Below are 16,097 nucleotides of genomic sequence, written 5' to 3'. Positions count from 1 at the left end.
TCCCACAAAGAAACATTCCAGAGATTTTGACTGGAATTTGTTTAGATAGTCCTTTGTATTCAATAGTGAGCATCTGCATCCAAAAGGCTTTAAGAACTTCACATAAGGCTTTCTTTTGAAGATAACCTCATATGGAGTCTTATTTTGAGCCTTGTTTAGTAGAACCATGTTCTGCACATAACATGCAGTGTTGATTACTTCTACCCAGAAAGTGACAGGCAGATTTGCATCAGCAATCATGGTCCTTGCAGCTTCAATTAGTATTCTGTTTCTTTTTTCTACAACACCATTTTGCTCAGGATATCTAGGTGCACTATATTGCTGAAAGATCCCTTTAGAAGTGCATAATTCTTCCATTATTCCATTCTTGAATTCTGTCCCATTGTCACTTCTAATGACTTTCACTTTCCTTTCAAGTTGATTTTCCATTTTCAGCACATAGGATCTGATTAACTCAGGGGTTTCAACCTTGCTGCCCATAAAGTATACCCAAGTAAATCTTGAATAGTCATCTGTGATCACTAGGCAGTATCTCTTCTTTCCAATACTTGGAACACTCACTGGACCAAACAGATCCATGTGAAGTAGTTCCAAGACCTCATTAATTGTATTTATCAATTTGCTCTTATGTGAGGATTTATGTTGTTTCCCTTTGAGGAAAGATGTGCATTTTTCTTTTAAGCTTGAATTCTCTTGTGGGAAGGCCAACAACATGTTCACCTTTCACTAGCTTGTTCATGTTCTTCAAGTTGACATGACACATCTTCCTATGCCACAATTTGGTTTCATTTTCAGTGGCTTTGGAAACAAAGCATGACCACCTCTAGATGTAGCAGTATTCATTCTCAGTTCATAGAGGTTGCCATTTCTTGGAGCCATCATCATGATCATCTCAGTTGGAATCACAAACTCAGGCTTCAGAATTAGGCAGTGTTCATCATTGAAGGCCACCTTGTACCCTTTGTCACAAACTTGAGAAATGCTGAGTAGATTGTATTGTAGTCCTTCAACATGCCGCACATCCTCTAATGATACCTTGCCATTGGTAAGTGTTCCTCTTCCAACAATCTTCCCTCCATTTTCATCAATTCCAAAAGCAACTGGACCTTCATATTTTCTTTCATAATTAATAAGAGAACTCTTGTCATAGGTCATGTGCTTGGAACATCCACTGTCCATGTACCATAAGCCAATACTATTCAAGGACTGTTCCTGCACATAAACATAAGAGAGAATCAGTTGGATTCTGAGTTATAAACTGCATCAGTTTGTAATTTAGTTTCAGGTGAAGATTCATCAGGAGTTGGAACTGGAAGTGGAAGTGGGTCTTCATAGACAACTTCACATTCTTCTTCTGAGTCTGATTCTGTCTCTACTTTCATAACTTGTGATATGATAAGATCTTCATTTTGTTCAATCACATATTCTCTCTGTTCATTCAGCTCCTTCTTTTTCTTCCACTGAAACCCTCTTAGTTCATAGCCCTGCTTCAGCAAGAACTTTTCATCCCCATTAAGAACACCAGGTCTCATCTTGGCCTTTCCTTTGTCAGTTGACCTTTTGTTCTTTGCAGGTTTGCTTGATTCTTTTGTATCAACATTGATTTTCAAAACTTGTTTCAGTCTCTTCTCCAAGACTGATTTGTTATTTTCATCACTTGAACTTTTCTTCCCTTCATTTAGATATCCTTGATACATTTGTTTGTACCCTTTCATGTCAAAGCCACAAACCACGTCAGGGATCACAAACTCTTCTTCTTAAAACCAGCAAGAATCAGTGTGATGACAATAAGCATTACACTTCTTGCACCATACTTTGGCATAGCTTCCCATATCCTCAAGCAATTGCTTGTCTTGAATTTTGTCACTTGGTTTGGGGAAGTCAAAGCCTAGGGATGTCTTTGGACAAAGAGTGTTGCAGAAGTCCATTTTGATTGGCTTGCTTAAATCAGGAACCAAATGATATTTCTCTTTAACAAACACTATTGGCTTCAACTTGGATGGTAGTTTTGAATAGCTACCTTCCTTTTCTGCAACAAATATTCTCCTGGGTGCATACTCCACATCCCCAATATCAAATAGTTCATGATTTGTGAAAACTAGATAGATTTGAGGATGGGACTGATCATAAGAAGATTTCATGGCCGCTTCATTTCTTCTCTTAATTTTTGGCTGTGGTCTTGCACAAATGTCAAATACCAAATGTTCTTTCTCATCTGTTCATAATGCTTCTTTAACTTTGGAGTCATCTTTGGCAGTAGAGGAATCTTTTCATTTTTCTTCTTTCTTGATCCCTTCTTTTTCTTCTTGCCCTCAAATGATTTGGTACTTCCACAACTGCAAGTACTCTCCTCACTTGAGTATTCACTCCATTTCTTTTTCTCACCATCCTTCTTTACAGCTTCCTTCACTTATGATTTCTCATTTTGCTTTACTGCAAACTCTCCATTCTCATCCACAATCACATCTTCATACTGTTTTACAAATTCAGTTTTGTCATCAAACACATTCTTAAATTGTTTCAGATACTCATTCCTACTTTCCTTCTCTTCTTTTAGTGGATAACTGTCACAAATGGTGGTGAAACCTTTTTGTATTTCTCTTCTTGTGTCATCTTGTCCACAAATCCCACTATATTTCCTGTAGACACAAGGTTTTTCAAGAATTCCATTTGAATTGACAATTCAGCATTCTTCAGCTTCTCTTCAGCATACAACCTTTTTAAACCCTCAATTTCAACTGTCATTCTTGATTGGGTTCTATATGCTTGCATACAATCTTCTTCAAGCCCCTTAATTTGATTCTCATAGGTTGCTTCAGTGACCTCATACACATTTAAGAATGCTTCCTTTCTTCCACATTCAGTTTTCCATTTTCCAACTTCCTGATTGAGTTCATCAATTGTAATAAGAAGATCAGACATTGAGATATCAGAATGTACCTTTGCATTAGAAGATTCTGGCTTGTCCTGCACTTTGGCCATAAAAGCAACATTTGCTTTTTCAATCTCAGCTGCGTGATTACTCCAGTCAAACTCCCCATCTTGCGGCTCCCTAGTGACTGCAACATTTCCTTGATCCCTAACTTGATTCACATTGTTTTGATTGACTCTATTCTGGCTATTGTGAACCTGCAATTGGTTGTTTCTTTGAGGCTGGAAGGGTTGTTGCTGGGGCCTATTCTAGCTATGATGCGAGTTTTGATTGGTGATCTGATTTCTTTGATGTCGGAAGTTTTGGTTCTGATTTTGATTCACTTGGTTACTGGCTTGCTTTGGCATGTTGCATTCTCTTGCAAAGTGTCCAGGTAGTTGACAATTATAGCAGATTGCTTTTGATTTGTCAAAACCTATTCTCTCATTTGGTCCATTAAAGCTTGATCTTCTAGTTCTGTTGTATGACCTTTTGCTTCTCACAGCGAACATGGCAGCCTGCCATTTGATGTCCATATCCTCCAAGTCATCAGCATCTATCTGCTCAAGATCTTCATGCACAATGCTTGTGTTGATTAGGTTCTTGGCCACAAATGCATGATATGACTCAGTGAACATAGAGAACAAAGCTTGACAGTCTGTTCCTTGAGTTGCATTGTTCTGCACAAAGGTTGACTGTCCACTTGCTGTTGAGGCTACATCATATTCAATCAGCTGCACATTAAATCTTGGCTGGCCACCATATGTTGAATTTGTATCAGATGGCTCTTCAATGATTGGCTGCTGGTTCTTGATTGAGAGATTTCCCATTGGAGCTACTAGAGCATTGTTTACTTGAAAATTGGGCTTATCTTCTCTAATTATGTGATTTTCAATCATTTCATGTTCTGCAGCCTTGAGAAAGGCAATTACATCATCCAACTTGAAGCTGGGAAAACCTGTCTTTTCCTTAATAAACTTGCTTGCAGTATACCACTCACTAGAAAAGGATGATAAAAGCTTATTGTTTAGCTCAAAATCATAAATCTGCAGATCAGTTGTTCTTATATCATTAACAATCAACATGAATCTTTGCAAGACTGATTTTAGTCTTTCACCATCTTTAAACTTGAATCTATCCAGCTGTTGCTTCAGTCTATCTTTCTTTATATCTCTCAATTCTGTATTTCCCTCAAACATATCAATAACTGCATCATACATTTCCTTAGCAGTTTTGTTATGGTTGACGGTTGTCAGTATTTCCCAAGACAGACCTAGCTTCAGCATTGATAGTGCTTTGTCATCTCCCTTCTTCATCCTCAGCTCAATAGTAACACTATTGTTTGCAGTAGTAGAGGCAACATAGTTTCCTCGGTAATAGATGTCCAAAGTTCTGAGTCATTGTAGTTTACAGCGGCTTCAAAGAGTACTTTCTATTTGATAAAATTTTCTTGTCCAAGCAATCTAGGAATTTTGTTCGTAGAAACTTCTTGGTCTTCCATTTCAGTATATCTGGGTTTTGTAGCAAAGAAACAGAGTAAAGCTTCAATCTTTATCACAAACCTTCAGTCCCGTGGCCTTCAGCGAGCTACTCAAGCTTTGATACCACTTGTCAGGACCGGTGAGTCGGGTGAAACCTTAGAAAGGTTGACAAGAACACCCTGACTCGGTTACCCAAAGGCCTATTGAATATCCCGGCGGAATCAGGACATCCTATAAGTGGGAACGAAGGTATGATATAGCAAACATGAAACAATAATGGATAATCAATAAAAACACAATCAAAGACAAAGATTCACTGTAATAAATGCATCATTCAATGAAACAGTGAAAGGAATATCTAGGGTTTCGTGACGGCGGCGGCTGTACAAGGAAACAAATAGAATATTCTTTTGGAATGTTTCTCGTATTGCGTGCCTCGTTATCCGTGCACTAAATGGAAACCTAGGACCCTATTTATAGACCCTGACATTCCTTCTAGAAGTACTAATCATTACATAATGAAAGACAAAATAAATACAAGTGTAAGAGTCTTCGAGCAAGGTAACAATCTTGCTCGAGCAGACTCACTATGCTAGGTATGCTCGATGAATGTCCTCGAGCATACTTTACTTAGAATATCTTCAGTGAAGATATCCTCCTCCAGCAAGCTTCATTCCTTTTGACCAATCCTTGCTTTGCTCGAACTAGTCCATCGAGCAAGCTCATTCTTTCTTGATGTCTCCAGTCTTGTCCTTAGACTTATTGAGCAATCTTTAGCATGCTCGGATGTAAACCTTGCTCGGGGAATTGAGCTGTGGTCGAAGTCCTTTCTTTGACCACATGACATCTTCTTATTGCATCCATGCTTGTCCCCATTTGCTCGTAACACTTAGTTAAAGCTTGTATGATCAAGCTGTTTGCTCGATTGGCAATCCATGCTTGATAGAAGAATACTCTTGCTCGTTGAAGTGTAGCTTGCTCGAAGCCTTAACACTTAGAAGAATAAACCACTAAAGGTTCTGAAGACCTTACACGAAGTAGTAAAACCATGCTCGATCGTCTAGGCTTGCTCGAAGTCCATACTTAGCCATTTTCTAAGAAGGTTGAGAAGATTCCAATCTTCCTTATAGAAAATCCGACCCAACATAGTAGTGATAGGTACATAAGATATGACAGTGTAAAGCTCAGGTACAACATGGACCAACTCAACCGGAAGGTCAGAAGGACAAATGAACACAAAGGCCAAACAGCCTATTTATAGGCTTGTTTGGTCACTTATGCGGCGCATAAGTTGCTTTTTGTGTTCTAAATGTTAACGTACAATTCAAAATCACATGCTATCTTGATCTAAAAACACAAGACCTAAGAACTAGACATTTCATGCTCTAATATTTGAGCTACTGTCCGATCAATACGTTACACTCCGGCATGTTCTTCCGCTTATGGTCGGGGTGTGAAGAAGAAGAAAAAAAATTATTTCAAAAATTTTGCAACTTGGTCCTTAATGTTTGAGTTTGGAGACAAAAGTGGTAAAAACAAATGTTAGGGGTGGTCTTCGTACTATTCTATTAGTTATACCGACTTAACAATAAACAAAATAAAAATCAAGTGCCAGGTAATAATTGATAACCAAAATGATTAATAAACTATTGATGAATAATGATAGTCCGGGTAACAATAAAAAAAATAAACGGGTCGGTTTTTGGGTTTGAAAATTACGATTATTACATATGTGAAAATCCCTTGTGACATAGCGTTCCTCTGGCGTACTGAAGCGGATTCCGGCAGGAGAAGACGACAGGGGAGTGCCGGCTGAACAGTTGTGTTCGAGTTTGGTTAAACGAACCAACCTAAACTAACTTGAGTGACGTAAAAATATTTCCATTATTTAAAAAAAAACTAGCTTATTAATCGTTGCACATCCGGTTGAGCTCTTGTTAAAATGAACCAACTAATTTAATAATATAGACCGACATCTTATAAATAAATAATTGTTTGGATAGCTAACTAATAAAAAAACGATTTGGATTACTTCATAAACTTTTGATATTTTGTTATTTTGGAAAGATAAGTATTTATTTAGTTTGATTAATTTGTATAATTGAATATTTTTCTAAAACCTGATACATATTTAATTACTTAAATAAAACCGTTTACGTTTTACTTGTTTGAACAATAAGTTAAAATTAAACGATAACATATATAAACTGAACATGAATAGTTTGGTTTCATTGCATACTTATTGTTCTATATGAAATTTGTGCTTAGTTAAATACTAATAACTTGGACAAGCTTGAGCATCCATACGAATATAAAATGTTTAATGGGTAAAACAAATGGTTAATAATTAACTACGAGCCGATGTGCAAGAACTTGAGTGTGGCCCTCTTCGTTAATATAACAAATCAATATGGTTAACCATACACATACACGATTCACGACTTCCGAAGTTATCACCATCGTTGTTATAATATAATACAATAAATTTTTTAACAACATTATTAATATATTAAATCTCTTTATAAACGTGCTTACATGCTAAGTTTGTTGTTAATAACGTGCCCACATGCTAGATAAGATATTGCTTGTCATGCATCACGGCTAGTCTATTTTATATTGGTTTTACTATTACTTTTTACCATTTTTAACATTAATAAATAAATGTTATATTACTTATATACTTGAATGCTTATTTCATAAGTGTCATAAACTTATTTTATATACACTATATTTATAAAACAAACCTAGAATGTTATTTTCAATTAAACAGATAAACTAATATTTTACCAATCTAAATTGTTATGGAATTATTTTAAATAATAATAATACATAAAAAATGATACAAAACTTATACATAAAAAGGATATATTTAAAGAACTTATACATAGAAATAAAATACTTATTTAAAATACTTAATATAAAAGATTATTATTTAACCGTTAAGTTTAACCGAATGGCTAACCAGTCCTAGAACAGAACTATGTTTTAACCTATAAATCATTATAACTTGTAATAAAATTTTTGAAATGATTTTATAATTACATATATACATTTTACTTAGAAAACCGAACGATACGCGTTTATGTGATATTTGCGTTTTAAATCACAAAATAGATGTTTGAAAATGAGAATATATAAAATAATGTTTTTTTATAGAGAGACTACAAAAAAATATATTATTTTAGTTATACAGAATATTTTATTATCTTAGAATGACATATTTTGCAAAAACGACATTAAACGCGGTTTATTGTTAAACGGACACGAACTGAACAAAGTGTTTTATAAAATATAAAGACAGAAACTTTTATAATATTTTGGTAAGTTATTTATTGTAAAATTTCTTTTTTAATTATGAATTATTTGAAAAAATGCGGTGAAATTTCAATACTTAAGTTAATGCGTTTTGCCACTTAAACGAAGTACGGGGACCGAAACCGTGCATTTGAAAGTATCTAGAATTTCCAAAACTGATGTAATGCCCGGAAATTCTCATTAATTGGCGTGATCATTCGTAAAGATTGTATATTTGTCGGGGTTTGATCTGTCAAGTTGAGGGGCCTTGTAATACATTTTAAAAGATCATTAATTACTTTAGGAAGAAGTTAGGACACTTTTCAAGATGGGGGGACTAGTTTTGTAAAACCTTCAAACCTATTATAACTTTGATCGCTCCTTTTTCTTTCTTCCGATCGGTGTAGAGCAACCCACCCCCATCACATTTTTTCACAATTCTAGCCAAATACTACCAGGTTGGTTCTAAGCCATGGAACCTTTTTTTCGTCTCTAATCTGCTTTATATGCTCGTTATTTGATCAAGTTCTTTGTTTAGGTCAAAACCGGAGGCTGTCCAATTAGGCTATTTCCGGAGCTGAATAATTAAGGTTTCTTGTTCTAATAACTCCCTAGGTATGTCATTTACATCATACTAAATTATCATGGCCATTGGAGTTGTTTTGATTGGTCAATTTTCAATAGTTCGAAAACTAGGGTTTTCAAGTGTTTAGTCATTAATTGTTACAATTCGCGTGTTGTTTGAGGGAATTACCAACCCAATCAGATTGTGTAGTATTAGGATAACATATGGGCTGTAAGAATATTAATTTTTATCAAAACGGGGCTGATTTGGTTGGCGATTATTCAAACGGTTCGTTAGAGCGTGAATTCTCGTTTAATCGCTAATTCGTGTGTTGTACAAGGGAATTGCCAACCCAATCAGCTCGTGTAGTGTCGTGTGGTTGTACTAGCTATAATAACATTAATTTTATCTACCCGGGGCTAATTTGATTGGTGATTACTTAAACAATTAGTTAACGCATGAATTCGGCACAATTAACGTGAACCGGGAGTAGTTTTGAACCCTTTTGTCCCCGATTTTAATTAAGGGTGGTTTTGGTCAAATAAAGGCCTCGGGGGCTGATGTAAATGAATTAGGTATGGGTGAGGCTTCAGTTAAATTCAATCATGTTAGAACGTCTCGTAGAGCAAGCGAGTCGATGCGGTCTAGTTAGTGATTATGGTATGCTATAACTTGGCAGGCTTTTGATTTTGAGTGATTACCTAGCGGTTCCCTAGTTTGTTGATAGTTGTGTGATCCGTATCAGGTGAGTTTCATGATTCTCTTTTTAAATATTTTATGTTTTGGGCTAGTATGCACACCTCACTACGTTTTTACCTGTTTAAACTGTTTGGATGGTGTTGCGTATGCTTTACTATATTTGTATATTTGAACTTTTATATATATATATATATATATAGAGAGAGAGAGAGAGAGAGAGAGTAGGGTTAAAATAAGAAGTAGAATTATCCTAGAAAGTGTAAGAAGTGTTTTGAACCATTAGATCAAAATATCTAGTCAAAGGCAAGATTGTAATCAACCAATTATTTTTAATTATGTTAATTTCTATCTATTAATCACAATCAGTTACAATTTCTTAATTATAGTATGCGTAATATTTTATAAAATCATTAACAAAAAAAGCTGATCATAACCATACGTCTGTGATCCTTATTTTCTCACCATTCAATCGCCGCCACCCCACTTCACGGCGCCGCTGCCACCGCCACCGCAGCCGCAGCCGCGTTCAGCCATCAACTGCCACCATCGTGTTCATCCACCGGAAGTCACCATCGCTGCCCACTCCGCCATCGTCGCGTTCAGCCCGCCACCATTGCGTTTAACCACCGAAAAGTTATGATTTTGTGCTAAATGGGTTGATTCGTTTGTATGTTTGTGGTTGGTTAGACGGGTGTCGAATATTATTTGATGGGAGTTTAAATAAGGATGTTACGTGGATTGCGATGATAAACGAGTATGTGAAGTTGGGGAAAGTGGAGGTTGTACGCCAAATGTTTGATGAAATGTCGAAGAGGAATAACGTGTCATGGAGTGTTTAAAGTGATGTATTAGTATGATGTTTATTGTGTTTTTGTTCATCATGTTCAACATAGTGTGTTGCACGCCAACTGTTTGATGAAATGCCAAAGAGGAATAACGAGTCGTGGAGTGTTTAAAGTTGATGCATTAGTATGACGTTTATTGTGTTTTTCTTCAACATAGTGTGTTATTGTTCTTGATCCGGTACCGTTGGTGATAGCGGGTTCCGATGTATTTTCTGTTTTCCGACCGCCATCTGACGATGCTGGGTTCCGATCTGGTACCGTTGGTGATGGCGGGGTGATGGCGATGTTTGTGGTTTAGCGGAGTGCCGACACTGGAGTTAGGATGTTATGTGGATTGCGGTGATAAATGGGTATGTGAAGTTGGGGAAAGTGTAGGTTGCACGCCAACTGTTTGATGAAATGCCGAAAAGGAATAACGTGTCATGGAGTGGATTAGTGTGCTTTTGTTAATAAAAGTGTGTTTGTAGGTTGCACGCTAACTGTTTGATGAAATGCCGAAGAGGAATAACGTGTCGTGTAGTGGATTAGTGTGTTTTTGTTAATAAAAGTGTGTTTTTGTTCTTGACGTTCTTGGAGTTCTTGGTGTTGTGCTTTAAATTTTGATTAAAATCTGGTGTTTTTTTTTATTTTGATTATTTCTTATTAAAACGCACTGTTATATATCTTGTTATGTTCTTGATGGTGTCTTTTAAATTTAGAATAAAAATGATAATTATAGATTGATAATGTTTCCATATAAAATATAACACATTTTAACCATAATACCCCTAGAGTGTTATAAAGCAGATATTAAAATAAAACACGCCGCCTAAAAAACACACTTTCCATCTAGACCATCAGATCACTTAATCTAACGCACCAGATTACTTCTTACACTTTTTAGACACACTTCACTTCTTATTATAACTCCACCCTAGACATATATATATATATATATATATATATATATATGTCTATGCTTGAGGATTTTATTTATTTGATGTTTAACTAAATTACATGTGTGTGTGGCCACCGATGTGAATGTTTTTGTTAAGCCGTGACCAGGTCAAATAGAGAATAAAATTTCTTAGTCAAGAGGATTTACTTGAGTCCTTGACTTCGTGTTTAGTGACTTGGGGTGAGGAGGCCCAACTTGCGTGCTTGACTAAGGAAAATATTATTTTTGCCTTATTTTTATATTTATTGAATCAACTGATTTATAAATGTTACTCATAAAAACATGAACTCACTCAGCCTAAGTTGACTTTGTATGCATGTTAGATTGATTTCAGGTTTGAGGAGTCAGGGAATACCGCTTGGATGTGCTCGAGGCTACCCGAAACATTTGGAGGCATTTCTAGTCGAAGAACTTTTAATAAAATATTCTAGACATTTCTATTATTGCATAAATTTGTTTTGCTGATTTTAAAATTTTACCCGGATGTTTTTCCTGGGATTTGTACTTGAAAACTTTTCCACTGCATGTCACTCTAGACTTATTTTAATAAAGCAAATTTCACTTGGCATTTAATTATGAATTTTATGGTGTGGTTACCAGCTGTTTGATTCCCGGGTTTTTGGGGTCTTACAACTGAAAATGATATATTCTTGTAAATGTGAAGTCGTTTGACATCCGAAACTTAACGGGAAGCCGAACTTGCTAAGAATAGTAACTTTATCAAACTCGACAAAGTTACATATTATAATCCCTACTTGTTACACGCGAATTATGTGACCTAATATGTGATACCAATACTATAAACTTATATATGTGCGATCTTTCTTAAGAAGGAAACTTGGTTTGTTTAGAACCTAGTACATTAGTTAACAACTAAGGGGCGACTTACACATGATACTAGAGAAGGCTGTTAGAATCCATATTAGCATGATGAAGGGTTTATCCATCATATATTGACACGGGGAAACCAAACTTAACTAATAAACAACCGACAATAAGTCATAGCACTTCAACATACAAAACGAGCTCAATCGAATAACAACGCCAATAACATATATTAGGTTGTTGTCAAATTACTTACTATTGGTTAATATATACATACTAAGCATACATGGTGGTGTCTAGCGTCGTTGCAAGCTAGTATATTATCATTCATTTACATATGTTGCATAAGGACTGAGGTGAGTTTCATGCGGCCCTTTTTACTTAAACTTTTTGGGTTGAGTACATGTTGTTAACTGTTTTACTTATGGTGTGATGTTTATCAAGAACTGTTTCTTCTATGTTTTTGTCCCATTTTAAATTACACAATCATTAACTCAGGGAGTGAGCCTAAAGCTCGTTTGGGTAGTACTTTTTGGGAGACCCCCACACACAGAGACCCTATGTCGGGTAAACTACACTTAGGTTTGCAGACTGTTGCGGCATATAGCCTAATCATTTGATTATTGCTTGGCAGGGTAATAATCGGACAGGTGACTTCAGTTGTAAGTCAAGGGGGGACTTATGATCGGGTGCAGCTCCACCTCAGCCAGGGGCTCTGCCCCTTGGAATCCTGCTAGGGGCTGCGACCCCTAGACCCCACTGCCAGGGGCGCTGCCCTCGGGCCCCCGTTCAATGAGGGTTTCCCTAACCTAGAAGTATGAGATAGTTAGAACTAGATAAATGATACTTATAATTGTTACACAGTTAGCCATGCACAGCAAAGGAGGGGTGTTACAGTAAACTCATAAAGAAACCGGATTTAAGTGAGCTTCTAGCCTCTTTCTCTGTTATGTTTTTGGGACTGTGTGCATACTCTTATGTGTTTAGTAAATACACTTACCTTAAGTGGTAAGTGTACGCGATATGAATGTTTATGAATGATATAGAAAGAGTTAAGAGCATGCACGCAGATGTATATGAATATATATATATATATATATATATATATATATATATATATATATATATATATATATATATATATATATATATATATATATATATATATATATATATAACTAAGCATATGTATGGTTGAATGGTTTAAGGGGTGCAGAACATAGTAATATCTGTGAAGAATAAAGGGTTGCAGAACCTAATAATATATGCGAAGGTTAAAGGGTTACAGGCCCTAATAATATATGTGAAGAATAAAGGGTTGCGGGCCCTAATAGTATCTACGAAGTTTATAGGGCGAAAGACTCTTTAAAACGTAGAACGATTATGTATGCACTAAATAATGAAAGTAAGTTAAAGAATGAAAGTATGAAGGTAAGAACGTATGTAAGTATGTATGAAGGAAAGGTAAGTAGGTTAAGTACGTATTATGTATCTTTGGATGCGTATATGTAAGTATGTGAATGTAATGTATGTTGCCTAATTAACTAGAACTCATTCGGCGTAGCTGACTTTTAGTATACACGCAAGTAAATAGGTTAAAGGAGCTGGCTTGAGGATGTCACATGGTATGGACTGAGTGGCTGGCATCAAGAGAAAGAAGATCCGATCTTTTATTTTTATGTTTTTAGTTAACCACAATTGAATGTTTTAAATAAAAATGTTTAGCTATGTAATGAATGGTTGACCTTTTTATTATTCCGTGAAAAAGTTTTAATTTATTCTGATATTTATAATTGTGTTTATGAGTAAATCCAACACCTAATGTAAGGCTGCCGGGTACGGGGCCTTACACTTTAGTCACTTGATCAACTCTTGCCAAGAACCTATGCAAACCCAACACAACACATCCATCCCATAACCCGTTCACAACACATCTATCCCACAACCCGTTGGTCAACTATTTCACCAATCATATACCCTACCTTATGCGCCCACACCGCCAACTATGAGAGCCTGTTATCATTGTGGTAGCCCAAACCATCTTTGCAACACATGTCCAAAACACGTTTATCAAATCCAAACCTACCCAACCCAAACTAACCAACTTCAAATATATCAAGCCCAAACCTTCCAACCGCAAGCCCAAGCTGATCAAGCCCAACCCATCCAAGCTATTCAACCTCACCCAAACTAAGCTGAGCAAACTCAAGTGAATCAAGCCAACTAGGGTGTGCAAGGGCGTGTGTACTACATCAACGCTGATGAATTTTAGCTTAGAAATCAAAGAACCACCTCACACTAGTCCTTATGCCCAAGACCTACCTACCCCGAGAAGACAAGTGCTACGGGCAAAATTTTTTTTTCTTTTCTCATTTATTACTTTTGTCTTTGTTCTTTTCATTGAATAATGTCTCATTGTACTCAACTTTTCAATTTTATTAATGAAATCATGTTCGCATTTGATATATCTATCTTCATTTACTCACGAAGCACGACATGCATTGTTTGTACTATCTATAGAATTATATTTATTTGCTCATGATCAACTCAATCTAACGGCCTATGACCGGTGACCCTAAACGTAATCTTTAGGGGGAACCAGGACCATGTGCATGGTTATGTACGTGGTTATCTAATAGGAAACACAATCTAGGCTGCCTATGACCGGTTACTTTGAGCCGGGGTTGTATGCTTGGTTAAGGCATAGCTATCTAATAAAAGCCCTATGTATTTATTTTATTTTATTGATTTTATATTTTCATTTGCGATTTATCAATTTCTCAACACGAGCGTCTCAAACTTAAACTCTCCCCATAACGGTTAAATTTCCCCAGGATTATACTAACGACTATGCGTCATTATTTCACTAATTTGATGGTTTCTTATGGTTATCATATGTTTACATAGTTTTTAGCCTCTCATGTGATAATTATTTTCGTTTTCTACAACAGGAGTTTCTATTTGGTTTTAATACCCAACAACTTGTTACATCTTTCAAACACTTCTATCTCGATATACATTACTTCTAAGAATTTTGATATTTAAGCTTGTTTAATTGTTTTTGGTGCTACACTAGTTACCTCAATATTTGACTTCAAGGGTTTTCTATATTTTTCAAGGGTCATTAAATTATGTTTCGCCTTTATTTCAAATTTTATCTTGATTTTCAAAAAGATTTTCTTAAACATGTATATATGATTTTAACCCACCCAATGGAACCATGCGACGGAATAAGTAATTATGAGTGCACACGTAATTAATGAAACCCTCGCATGGAAGTCATCGGGGGTACGTTGGCGTGAACAACTCAGAATCGAGAGACTATAGGAAAACGATACAAATGATATATAATATGACAAGATCATTGTGGATACGTCGCTGGTACATCCTATATACAAATGGACTTGTCATATTACCCATTTGTAGTGTTTTTCGGGTCACTCGAACACCTGTGTTGTGATATTACATAAATGATTTTGTATTTTGGTTTATCCTTGTTGTAATTTCTCTTGTATTCTAATTTCGATCTACAAATTGTGAATACTATAACATTCGTCAATTTTCGGGTTCGAAAACCCGACCCGTTTAAATTTTATTAGTATTATTAGGACAATTGTTATTTATTAAAATCAAAAATTTATTATTTTATTGGTCATTGATCGTTTATTTCATTTCGCCACATGTATTAGTTTTGTTTATATTTCATAAAATATTATAACTATCAACAAAGTGCACGATCCAACCCTTCACTATACCTTTTACCTCTTTTGTTTCCATACTCAAACTCAAGGGGCCAAAATGCAAAATATTTAATTGTTTGGATGTTCTCCTTTCTTCCCTCCGTCGGTCTCCATACCCCCCTCCTTCAATTTTGATCCACAATACAAGCCGAAAATCACGTGATTGACAATATCTACAAGTTATTTGGCCAAACGTGTTCAATAGCAGGTTTAATCGAGTAATGGACAACAATTGACAACCGATTTTCTACAAACTCGTCCGCAGCTAACTATACCTCATAACACTATAAAATACTCGCCCACCATTCAATTAAATCGTGCCACACCATCCTCTCATAATTTCTAACCTAAGCCCTAAGTCAATTGCATTTAAGAAACAATTCTGATATCGTTTTGATGTAAGTTCTTGGCCGTGAACCCTAGGTAGCCGTTCTCTATCAATTTGTCAACTTACTAGGTAATTAACTTAGGGGCTGTTTGGTAGTCTCTTAATAGTCATTAAGAGGCTACCTCTTAATGGCTCATAACCTTTTAATGGTTAAGAGGTAGTCTTAAGTCTGAATGGTTAAGGCTACCTCTTAACCATTCAGATGCTATGAGACATTAAGAGGTAGCCTCTTAATGACTGTTAAGAGGCTACCAAATAGTCCTTTATGCTTCTTGGTCAGAATGTTAAGCCTAATTAAAGCCATGTGTCAATTAACAATGACAGAGGCTCAATCTTGTTCAATTTGGGGCTTAATCTTATTAGGGTTTATATAGACGAATGTTACAGATTGTGAACTTGATTGATGTGAGAT

The sequence above is a fragment of the Bidens hawaiensis genome, unplaced genomic scaffold (assembly GCF_021521415.1).
Source record: "Bidens hawaiensis isolate Kalapana, Puna unplaced genomic scaffold, B.hawaiensis_p1.1 tig00043622_1, whole genome shotgun sequence".
Classification (NCBI taxonomy): domain Eukaryota; kingdom Viridiplantae; phylum Streptophyta; class Magnoliopsida; order Asterales; family Asteraceae; genus Bidens; species Bidens hawaiensis.
This window is presented reverse-complemented; position numbering follows the sequence as displayed.